The following is a 12,932-nucleotide window of genomic DNA, read 5'->3' as shown; positions in this document are numbered from 1 at the left end:
GACAACAAATGTAGACGATGACAATAAATAGTAAATAAATAACAAATCATACAATTATATAAAACCCGATAAGTAAAAGCATGTAATGTGAACACTTGTTAATCAATTTATTGTGGACAATCTAACTGGTTGTAAGAGGTTTGCAATCACAAATCTGCACACTAAAGTGACATCATTACCAGACAACTGGAATTAAATAAACGTCAATGTACAAATGTACATTGACGCTTTGGGTTATGACCGAAAGGACAAGATCATGGGTACAAGCGGCCGAAATGAGTTTCCTCCGCCGGGTGGCGGGGCTCTCCCTTAGAGATAGGGTGAGAAGCTCTGTCAACCGGGGGGAGCTCAAAGTAAAGCCGCTGCTCCTCCACATCGAGAGGAGCCAGATGAGGTGGTTCGGGCATCTGGTCAGGATGCCACCCGAGCGCCTCCCTAGGGAGGTGTTTAGAGCACGTCCGACCGGTAGGAGGCCACGAGGAAGACCCAGGACACGTTGGGAAGACTATGTCTCCCGGCTGGCCTGGGAACGCCTCGGGATCCCCCGGGAGGAGCTGGACGAAGTGGCTGGGGAGAGGGAAGTCTGGGCTTCCCTGCTTAGGCTGCTGCCCCCGCGACCCGACCTCGGATAAGCGGAAGAAGATGGATGGATGGATGGATGTATGTACAAATGTTCGATGACATCACATTCTCTTACTAAAACAAAACTACATACAGTATCAAAGAGAGCACACCACTTCAGGAATGCAGCATCACATGTCCAAATAAAAAGAACAAATGTACTCATTAGGCCCTTATTTTGTGAAAACTGTTGCAAATTTGAATTGACTTTAAAAAATGTACACTCACAATCAGCAGCCATACCATTAGGTTCACAAACTAAAGAGCTGTATTGAAATTCTGCCTTAAGTCGGAGACATGCTCATTTCACAGTGTGTTTATTATTCTGGTTTGCATGGCATGATACTGAAACTTTCTGATATAATAATAAGGAAATATATGACTAACGCCTCAGGATGATGCATTGCAGTTACTACGGTGGCCAACTAAACACACTATAATAAAAATGTTAATGGGCAGGTGTACATCTATGTATAAGACACTGTCCTCGGAAAATGGTGCTGTGTGGATTAGGACTGTAATAATGAACATTTAATTATAAAAAAAATAGTATACTCTTTGGTCAATCAAACTACTGTAATGGTAAATCTGTACAAAAATCATCTTTAAAAGTTTTAGCAATTACCTTTTGTTTCTGCATCTCTTTGAATTTTAATGATTGTCCTACATCACTATCATTTACATTACATGGTTGAATGGATTTCATTTTTTACAGTGCATATGTAGCACCCAGAAACTAGAATTAGAAATCTAAAGTTGTATTATTATGCATGAATAGAATAATACTTATTCTATTTTTGTTAAATGCATTATGCAATGTTTTTCATTTGTCATATTCATCTCCGTGTATGATTCGTTATGAGTATTGGGAAAAGGAGCTGCGTCATTGCCGAGGTTATGTGTGTAATGCGCATGCTCGAGAAGAAAACAGGAAGTGAAACAGTGAGCGGGGAAAAGGAGGGATATCAGAAAATGCCTGTAATATGAACCGTGGCCTTCTAGAATAAATATTGCACCGAAGAGACAACGTTTGGTCATTTTAAGGGTGCAACATATAAATACGGATTTGTAGCTACATAAACTTTTCCTATTAATGTGTGAGGATCAGGATACCAACTTCATACAGGAAATGTCTGGAAAAAATATCTGGGAATTGTAGCTTCAGCATTTACACAGGTACATTGAATTTAATGACTTAATATAAACTACAACAACATTTGAGAACATACTAATTGTATTCATAGGGCATTGTACAAATATTTTAACATTAATATTTACGACAAGATAAAATATTATGAGATTAAAAACATGCAGTAGCTTTATGGACTTAGATCCAATGAAATAATTAAACAAATGAGACCAATATCATATATTTTATGTCACGGTTATCATTGAATGCTCAAAAAGTCCTTGGCAAGAGAAACACAAAATATTTACCTGGTTTCTTAAGAGCCAATTTATTGTTGCTTGAGTGTTTATATATGTTCATCTTCTTCCGTTTGTATTTGAAACGCTTTTATTGTGTTTCTGAATGATAAAGGCATAACGGGAGTTGAGCGCTTCACTTCCGTTTATGTGACGTCACCTTCGTGTATTGATTTATCACGCCCCACTAAAAAAGCACAGCCTGTAGGTTCAGTCAGCACAAGTAAATAGCCTAGTTGCTAACACAGCAATGTGTTCATACACCTTTAGATGAGGGCATGTCGTTTGTAGCGAGGAAATACCTTAATATGGCTGTCGAGGAACTTGGAAGTGAATTTGGACGATAGCCTTCACAACATAAATATCTTCTTTAGAGATGCCGCATCGACCGCTACTGTCTATTGGCGCTGACGAGCAGTAGGGCCGCCATCTTGAATTGGTAAATATCTCCATCTAGTGACAGGATCAATGACGTGTCAGCACATTTAAGCCATCATACATTTCTCAATAATTAAACTGATTTTCACACGTTTTTTGTTAATGCAAACTTCATACATGTAGCTATGATACAGTGCAAATTAATTGCCATATTTTAATATTCAAAGTGGGATTAACAATGATAAAATATTCAGACTAAACTGTAGACAGGTATTTTGCAAACACTTTAAACACGTATATACTTTTCTACTTATAATATATACATTTATACCACATAACCTATGCTTTTTATAACTGAGATAGGCTCCAGCGCCCCCCGCGACCTCAAAGGGAATAAGTGGTAGAAAATGGATGGATGGATGGTACTCATTGGGCTATAGTTGGTACATTGGGTACTAATTTTGAGCCATCTCATGTGCTGGTAAGACAAAGGTCCTTAAATATAATATATATATATATATATATATATATATATATATATATATGAAAATATACATACATATGCAAATATATATGTATATATATATATATATATATATATATATATATATGAAAATATACATACATGTGCAAATATATATACAGTGGGGCAAAAAAGTATTTAGTCAGTTAGATTGTGCAAGTTCTCCCACTTAAAATGATGACAGAGGTCTGTAATTTTCATCAAAGGTACACTTCAACTGTGAGAGACAGAATGTGAAAAAAAATCCAGGAATTCACATTGTAGGAATTTTAAAGAATTTATTTGTAAATTATGGTGGAAAATAAGTATTTGGTCACTTCAAACACGGAAGATCTCTGACTCTCACAGACCTGTAACTTCTTCTTTAAGAAGCTCTTCTGTCCTCCACTCGTTACCTGTATTAATGGCACCTGTTTGAACTTGTTATCTGTATAAAAGACACCTGTCCACAGCCTCAAACAGTCAGACTCCAAACTCCACTATGGCCAAGACCAAAGAGCTGTCGAAGGACACCAGGAAAATAATTGTAGACCTGCACCAGACTGTGAAGAGTGAATCTACAATAGGCAAGCAGCTTGGTGTGAAAAAATCAACTGTGGGAGCAATTATCAGAAAATGGAAGACATACAAGACCACTGATAATCTCCCTCGATCTGGGGCTCCACGCAAGATTTCAATAGGTCAAAATGATCATGAGAACGTTGAGCAAAAATCCCAGAACCACACGGGGGGACCTGGTGAATGACTTGCAGAAAGCTGGGACCAAAGTAACAAAGGTTACCATCAGTAACACACTACGCCGACAGGGAATCAAATCCTGCAGTGCCAGACGTGTCCCCCTGCTTAAGCCAGTGCATGTCCAGGCCTGTCTGAAGTTTGCCAGAGAGCACATGGATGATACAGCAGAGGATTGGGAGAATGTCATGTGGTCAGATGAAACCAAAATAGAACTTTTTGGTATAAACTCAACTCGTCGTGTTTGGAGGAAGAAGAATACTGAGTTGCATCCCAAGAACACCACACCTACTGTGAAGCATGGGGGTGGAAACATCATGCTTCGGGGCTGTTTTTCTGTTAAGGGGACAGGCCGACTGATCCGTGTTAAGGAAAGAATGAATGGGGCCATGTATCGTGAGATTTTGAGCCAAAACCTCCTTCCATCAGTGAGAGCTTTGAAGATGAAACGTGGCTGGGTCTTCCAGCATGACAATGATCCCAAACACACCGCCCGGGCAACGAAGGAGTGGCTCCGTAAGAAGCATTTGAAAGTCCTGGAGTGGCCTAGCCAGTCTCCAGACCTCAACCCCATAGAAAATCTGTGGAGGGAGTTGAAAGTCCGTGTTGCTCGGCGACAGCCCCAAAACATCGCTGCTCTCGAGAAGATCTGCATGGAGGAATGGGCCAAATAGTAATCGTTTGACCTCTGTTATTGCCAACAAAGGTTATATTACAAAGTATTGAGTTGAATTTGTGTTATTGACTAAATACTTATTTTCCACCATAATTTACAAATAAATTCTTTAAAAATCCTACAATGTGAATTCCTGGAATTTTTTTTCACATTCTGTCTCTCACAGTTGAAGTGTACCTATGATGACAATTACAGACCTCTGTCATAATTTTAAGTGGGAGAACTTGCACAATTGGTGGCTGACTAAATACTTTTTTGCCCCACTGTATATATATATATATATACATATATATACATATATGTATATATATATATGTATGTATATATATATGTATACAGTTGTGTTCAAAATAATAGCAGTCCCACATCACTAGCAAGATAAATCACTGTATTTTTTTAGAATTTCAACGTCTACACTGCAAGTAAGTTTCTAGAATGTTTAGTAAAGGTATAGAAAACCAACAGACCCAACAGCCATGACGTGCATGCTACTGATTCTGTGAAACTGAATAATTTACTGAAAGGGGCGTGTTCAAAAAAATAGCAGTGCGTAGTTCAATTAGTGAGGTCATTGATTATGTGAAAAAAAAGGTGTTAAACAAGTGGCCCTTATTTAAGGATCAAGGCAACTGACGCTGCATATGCTGGCTGTGCATTTGTCCTTGAAAAACAGAGTAAAATGGGTCGTTCTAGACACCGTTCAGAAGAAGAGCGTTCTTTGATTGAGAATTTAATAAAAGAGGGGAAAACCTATTAAGAAGTGCAGAAAATGATAAGCTGTTCAGCTAAAATGATATCAAACGCTTTAAAATGGCAGCCAAAACTAAAAATGCGAGGAAGAAATAGAAAAACTACTATTGGAATGGATGGGAGAATAACCAAAATGGCAAAGGCTCAGCCAATGATCAGCTCCAGGAGGATCAAAGAAGATCTAAGATGGCCTGTGAGTACTGTAACAATCAGAACGTCTATGTGAAGCCAAGCTACCAGCAAGAAGCCCCCGCAAAGTCCCATTGTTAAAAAAAGACGTGTGCTGAAGCGGTTACAATTTGCCAGAGAACACATTGACTGGCCTAAAAAGAAATGGCGTAATATTTGGGGACTGATGAGAGTAAGATTGTTCTTCTTGGGGCTAAGGGCCACAGACAGTTAGTCATACGTCCTGTAAACATTGAATTCAAGCCATAGTACACAGTGAAGACGGTGAAGCATGGTGGTGCAAGCATCATGATATGGGGATGTTTCTCGTACTATAATGTTGGTCCTATTTATCGCATACCAGGGATCATGGATCAGTTTGAGTACATCAGAATACTGGAAGAAGTCATGTTGCCGTATGCTAAAGAGGAAATGCCCTTGAAATGGGTGTTTCAACAAGACAATGACCCTAAACACACCAGCAAGCGAGCAAAATCATGGTTCCAGACAAACGGAATACAAGTAATGGAGAGGCCAGCACAATCCCCGAACCTTAATCCCATTGAAAACTTGTGGGCTGACATAAAAAATGCTGTTCATGAGGCTAAACCAAGAAATGCAGAGGAATTGTGGAACGTAGTACAATTGTCCTGGGCTGCAATACCTGTTGACCGGTGCCAGAAGTTGGTGGACTCCATGTGCCACAGATGTGAAGCAGTTATCAGAAACCGTGGTTATGCAACTAAATTATAGTTAGTAATTCTAAGGAAAGTTGAATCTGCAAGCCTTTCTTCGTTTATACAGTACATTTGAGTTTTGTAAAGAACGATGTCAACACTGCTATTTTTTTGTTTTATATTTCTTGACTTTCTGTAAAATATTGTCAAATTAAATTACTCTTTTCTAATTTTCTGGCTTTGAAATAGAATGTGCAGTGTCCCCAATGCATTTGTGTTCATTACAATACAATTTATTTGAAGAATTTTGAGGTTTACTCACCTTTTTAAACACACTGCTATTATTATGAACATAACTGTATATATATATATATATATATATATATATATATATATATATACACACACACACAGTATTTTTCGGACTATAAGGCACACTTAAAATCCTTTCATTTTCTCAAAAATCGACAGTGCGCCTTATAAGCCGGTGCGCCTAATGTACGGTATGGTTCTGGTTGTGCTTACCGACCTCAAAGCTATTTTATTTGGTACATGGTGTAATGAAAAGTGTGACCAGTAAACGGCAGTCACAAATAAGAGATACGTGTAAACTGCAAGAAGACGCCAGTAAACACCACCAAAATTTTAAATATTCCATTGAGAATATAGAACATTACACACGGCTCTCAAAAATCTGTCAAAATGTTTTTAGTACGACTTCGGTAAGCCATGAAGCTGCACCGCTTGATGGATTGTCGGTGCATTAAACATACAAGTAATTATGGTGCGTGTATACGGACCGCAAAATGGCACCTATTAGCAGATATTATCTGGTGTTTTGTTTCACAATAATATGCAAAACCAACTTTTCTTACCTTCTTGTACCTGCTGATCTGTATTTGGGATCTGCCTAAATACTGAAATTGTGCGCGCATCCGCCATTGTAGTCCGTGGTAACGCCGTAGTCGATAAGCTTCTTCTTTTTCTCTACCTTCTTGTTATGTGGCATTCATCTAACGCCGTTGCCATTTCTAATATAAAGTAGCGTAAAGTTCTTTTTCTTACTTATATCTGTCAGTAGACTAGCAATCAAAGCGCCAAGATCTGTAGTGGGTTCACCCTCAGAACTTTAGTTATTAGAGGGTTCCGGTCGGACGTTTTTGTACGGGACACATTTCCGACGTTAATGTTGCATTATTGAGCCACGGATGAGGAGATGCTGCTCCGTTATTGATTTAAGTAAAGTCTGAATGTCATTATAACAGTTAGCTCTATCTTTTGACACTTCTTCGACTCCTGTCCTTGCACGCTACACGGCTACAACAAAGATGACGGGAAGAAGACACTGCCGAAGGTGAGCCACGTAGGTAAGACCACCCACAAAACGGCGCATCCTGAAGAGACGCTCAGAAAGCTACTTGAAAATGGTCTGTAAAACATAATATATACAACACTTTCACCAAAGAACCACCATCACATGTTATGAGGACCACAAGATAGTGTTTTAAATTTTGAAAAAAATCATAATATGACCCCTTTAATGCGCCTTATAATCCGGTGCATCTTTTGTATGAAAATAGACCTTAATAGACTCACTCATCGGCAGTGCACGTTTTAATCCGGTGAGCCCTGTGGTCCGTAAAATACGGTGTATATGCTTGAATGCTAAAAGAGCGTTTACAAAACAGATACAATAAGAAAATAACTACTTTAATATACAAAGATTTAAAAACAAACATGATTATGGAATCAAACATTTCCATGTGCCTTGTGATGGAATCACTAGGCGGCCGTTGTTTTTCAGGGCTCAAAGATCATAGCTGTCTTCAAAAGACTATGCTACACAGCACACATCACAGGACAGCTTCTGTAGTATCTGCCAGACGACAGATCCTGCTATGTAGACCAGAGCATTTTCCACCAGACCAGCAACCCGAGTGGGAAGATAACTGTGGTCCCACACAATGGCTGAAATGTTGGCAAATGGAGATGCGCGTTTTTCTGCAGTTTCAGTTGAGAACATCTCTACTGCAGAGAGAGAACCTGTGTTATCTTGGGCTGCCAAACTGTTGTGAGACACCAAAGAGAACGGGGGAAGATGGCCTGGAACTGGCGTGCAGACAGATTGTTGTTCCAGTCGCCTTACATGGAAAACAGACACAATACAGAATTACACCCAAGGCCTAGCATTTAAAAACATAAATTGTTTCCAGAATGTATTATAGTTAAAACATCATCAACTGACCTGACGCTCTGATTGAATTAAATAGGAGTTCCATGGGATCCTGGATGGACCTGGAGGTGAGCACATAGCGACGAACTTGGAGCAGTTCCGGAATGATCAGCATCAGTGTGTCCATATTGATTACAAATCCGATCACATACATTTACCCGCACAATAAAAAAGTTGTGTTAGTTTGATTATAGCGAAAAAGAACCTAAAAATAAGCACTATACAATGTTGTTCGGTAAAAGCAGTTAAATTAATTTCTTACACATCCATAAGTAATATGTAACCAACAATTGTTGAGTGCCACAGGGATGCAAACTCACAAAGAATAACAATTGTAAACAGCTACCAGGGCGGATAGATAATTAGTTTGCATCCATGTTTTTACGAATTTTGTTTAGCTTATATACAGTGTACTTTTAGGACAAAGGAACAATGTAACGGCAAAAGGTTTCTTACCACAATTCTACTTGGTACGAAACAAGTTGAGCATCGCCGAGGGCCTGATGCTGAGGCAGAATAGGATCGTTATTCCACACTCTATGCGTCAAGATAAGCTTTGATGTATCCATGAGGGACAAGTGGGCATGGTAAATGCAAAAAGAGAGCGAAGGAAGGGGTATGCAGTATATTGGCCAAAGGTGTTTTGTTTTTTTCTGCTGTATGTCACCCCATTTTCCAATATGAAACACCCAAAACACTTTTCTCTACAAGTCCAGTTTAGCGGCTGGCTTACTGACACGACCAGACCTGGTCAAAACATGTCCTGGTGTTTGTGTTGGGGTTGTCAGCTCACTTGGATTTGGGCAGCTATCCTCTGTAACAGTGGCACACAGTGATTGAGAAATCATCCCACCACTCTCAGTGGTGTGCGCAGGTGGGGAAGTATTTTCCGGCTCAGGGATTGGTTGTGCCCGAAGATGAATGTCGGTTCCGCCGCAGCACTGCTCCTCCCTGTGTATTGAGGATATAAGATCTCGGAGTAATACTTTCTTTTGAGACAACAGCTGGCGTCTTCCAAGATTTTTCGTTGTCAAGCTTGACATAGACATCATCTCCTGGCTGTAGAGCAGGAAGATGTCTGGCACCATGACGGCAATTGTAATAGAAGGCTTGTTTAGTCTTCTCTTTAGCATCCTTTTGCTTGACAGTCTTTCTGTTGGGCCATTTAGGTTGCAGATTTTTCTCGAGTGTAGGGAGAGTTGTTCGGATCTTCCTCCCCATCAGCAGTTCTACTGGGCTAACCCCTGTGGTAATGCAGGGAGTCGAACGATAGCCCATGAGAGCTATCAGTGGATCTTCCTGTCGGAGGATTCTCTTTGCTGTCTGCACTGCTCTTTCTGCATGGCCGTTTCCTTGAGGGTGGTGAGGACTAGACGTAATACGTCTGAAGTTCAGTTGTCGTGCCAACTCCTGGAATTCCGCACTGGAGAATTGAGGTCCGTTGTCACTCACCACCTCATCCGGGATACCAAACCTAGTGAAGGTTGCTTTCAGTCTCTGAATTATCTGAGCGCTGGTTGTTGATGGTAGATGCAGGATTTCTAGGTACCGTGAATAGTAATCAGATATCAACAGATAATCGTGCTTGTTGTGTTCACAAAGGTCAAGAGCGATTCGTTTCCATAGACGGTCTGGCAAGGGTGTGGAGATGAGTGGCTCCTTCTGCTGAGCTTGCTTCTGCTCCTGACAGGTCTTGCACGACTCCACAATGTTTTTAAGTCCTACAGAGAGTCCTGGCCACCAAACAGATGTTTTGGCCCTTTCTCTGCACTTTGTGAGCCCCTGATGTCCATCGTGTATTTTCTGCAAAATATCTGCTCTTAATGAATTTGGTATAACAATTCTGTTTCCTCATGTGATCAAGCCATCAGCTTCTGATCATTTTTCAATTTCAGAAAGTCTCTGGCACACTGTGGGACATTAGCAATGTGTTCTGGCCATCCTGACCTGATTAGTTGGATGACAGCCTGTAGCTGGCTGTCGGCCATTGTTGCTGTCCTGATGCTCTCCATTCTGGTTGAAGATGCTGGGATGCCCTGCATCACTGTGGCTACGTAGCACGCCACATCATCCTGAGTGTCAGTCTCTCCTTTTGTGTGTGTTTGTGGGCTACGAGACAGGGCATCGGCAACTACAAGAGTTTTTCCTGGCACATATTCTGCTACCGGTTTGTACCTCAGGAGTCTCATCAGTAACCGCTGACATCTTAAAAGGAACATTGTCCAGACTTCTATTGTTGACAAGCAGTACAAATGGTTTGTGATCGGTCTGAAGCCTGAACTGATCCAAGCCGCAAACATACTTGTCAAACTTTTCACAGGCCCGTACACCAGCCAGACACTCTTTCTCAATCTGGGCGTAACGTGTTTCGGCCTCAGTGAGACGTCTGGAGCAGTAGGCTACTGGCTTCCACTCCTCTCCGTGAAGTTGGAGCAGTACGCCCCCCCAGGCCGTAACTACTGGCGTCGGCGGACACAGCTGTGGGCTTAGCAACATCGTAGAAGGAAAGGACCGGTGCTGTGGTCAGCATCTCCTTAATGTTCTCAAATGCTGTCTGCTGTGTGTGGCTCCAGGTCCAGATGTTCCTGCTTTTCAAAAGCTCGTATAATGGTTGACCTATTGTGGATAGGCTAGGAACACACCTTCCCAGGTAGTTCACCATGCCTAGAACTCTTTTTAGCTCCTGGACATTTGGTGGGGCCAGCTGTCGAATGGCCTCAACTTTGTTAGGGTCGGGTCTGACCCCTGACTAATCGATGAGATGTCCCAAAAAACGTAGTTGGCTTTGTCTGAGGGAGCATTTGTCTTTATTGAGCTTCAGGCCTGCTGATTAAATGCTTTGAAGTACCTTTTCGAGTCTAATGTCATGCTGTTCTATCGAGGTCCCATAGACCAGAATGTCATCCATAAAAACTTCAACACCTTCCAGCCCTTGCAGTGTCTCCAGCATTTTTCGCTGGAAGATTTCCGGTGTACTGGTGATCTCGAATGGTAATCTCTTAAAACAGTATCTGCCAAACAGTATAATAAAAGTTGTTAGCTTGCAGCTTGTCTGAGTGCAGTGGGATCTGCCAGAACCCACTCGCAGCATCAAGAGAGGAGAACATCGTTGCTCCACTGAGCTTGGCAGTGATCTCATCCGAGGCCGGTAAGATATAACGCTCTCTTTTGACTGAATTGTTTAGCCATTTCAAGTCCACACATATCCTGGCTTTGCCAGTGTTCTTCTTCAGAACAGGTACCATTGGTGCACACTAATCAGTTGGCTGTGTTACTGCCTCAATGATGCTGTTATACTCCATCCTGTGTAGTTCGTCTTTGACTTTTTGTAATATTGGGAAGGGAACACGTCATGCAGAATGAACAGCATACGGTTGGGCACCATCTTTCAGCTGTATTCTAACTGGTTCAGTGTTTAGTGTGCCATGCTCACCGTAAGCTTGCTGATGTTCTGTGGTGGTGTGTGTTTCTTCGTCAACTCGTCGCACCAAGTTCATTCTGACTGACAGAGACCGGCTGAGTAGATTGTTGACACTACTGCCACGCACCACATATGCTTTGAAGGGGTAATCCTTCCCTTTGTAGCTAACTGTTGCTTTAATTCGGCCCAGACACAACACTTCCCCTCCTGGGCTGTCCAGAGTAATGTCAGCAGGTTCCAGTGCTCTCAGTGGGGTGAGTGTGTGAAACGCATCATCACTGACATCAGCTCCTCTGTCAATTTTAAATTCCATTGGGATGGAATCCACCTGTAGTTGAACAGTCCACTTTTCTTTCTCATCTCCACTGCACACTGAACCTAAGAAATAGGATGTCTGTTCAACCCAGTTTCTGTGACTTCATTCACTGCTTGTTGCGACACACTCTGGCCCAATGTCCGATTTTATGGCAGTTGTGGCAAGTAGCTTTTCTTGCCGGGCATTTTCCCTCTCTGCCATGTTGAGCTTTCCCGCATTTTCCACATTTATTTTCATTCCCCCATTTTCTGTCTTTTGTCTTGCCTTGTTGTTGTTTCCAATGATTTTGTTGTTTGTAACGCACCTCCTGTACTGATCCCATCTTATCTCCCTGGAGGGTTACTTGTGCCGCAACCTCCTCTGACTGCCTGACGGTCTGTATTGTCAGTGCGAGCGTTAAGTCCGCCATTAGCTGTCAATTATCCCGAGGACAATACGGTCGCGGATATTTTCATCCCGGCAGGCACTGAACTCAGAGTGCTCTGATAGATCGTACAGGGATCTGATAAAACACTCTGCCTTCTCCCCAGGCCGCTGGACACGCTGGTAAAAACATGCCCTCTCGTGGATAATATTCCTCCTCTGGAAAAAAATACTTGTCAAACTTTTTTACGCGGTCAAATTTGTTTCTATGTTCGTATTCGGCAAAGGTGAACGATTTATATATATTTTCTGCTTCGTTGCCCATTGCATAAATCAGGCAGCTCACCTGCACGTTTCCATCCTCATTGTTGAGTTTCGTCGCTAGTCTGTATCGCTCAAAGCGCTGTCTCCAGTCTAGCCATTCTGTCGTCTTGTCAAAGGCAAAACTCACTGGGGGATTAAACTTTGCCATGTCGTCTATTTCCATCTTAAATTGATCTTCGTGACTCACGGACCACTTCTGACACCATGTAGAATGATCGAAGGCGAGTTCTTGGTTTCTTATGTGGGTTTATTGTAGGCAGTTTTCATTAACGTCCTACCAGCGCGGTAACAACAAACAACAACCGCAGTCAGGTTTTTTTGG

The sequence above is a fragment of the Nerophis lumbriciformis genome, linkage group LG06 (assembly GCF_033978685.3).
Source record: "Nerophis lumbriciformis linkage group LG06, RoL_Nlum_v2.1, whole genome shotgun sequence".
Taxonomy (NCBI): domain Eukaryota; kingdom Metazoa; phylum Chordata; class Actinopteri; order Syngnathiformes; family Syngnathidae; genus Nerophis; species Nerophis lumbriciformis.
Note: the sequence above shows the minus strand (reverse complement) of the source record.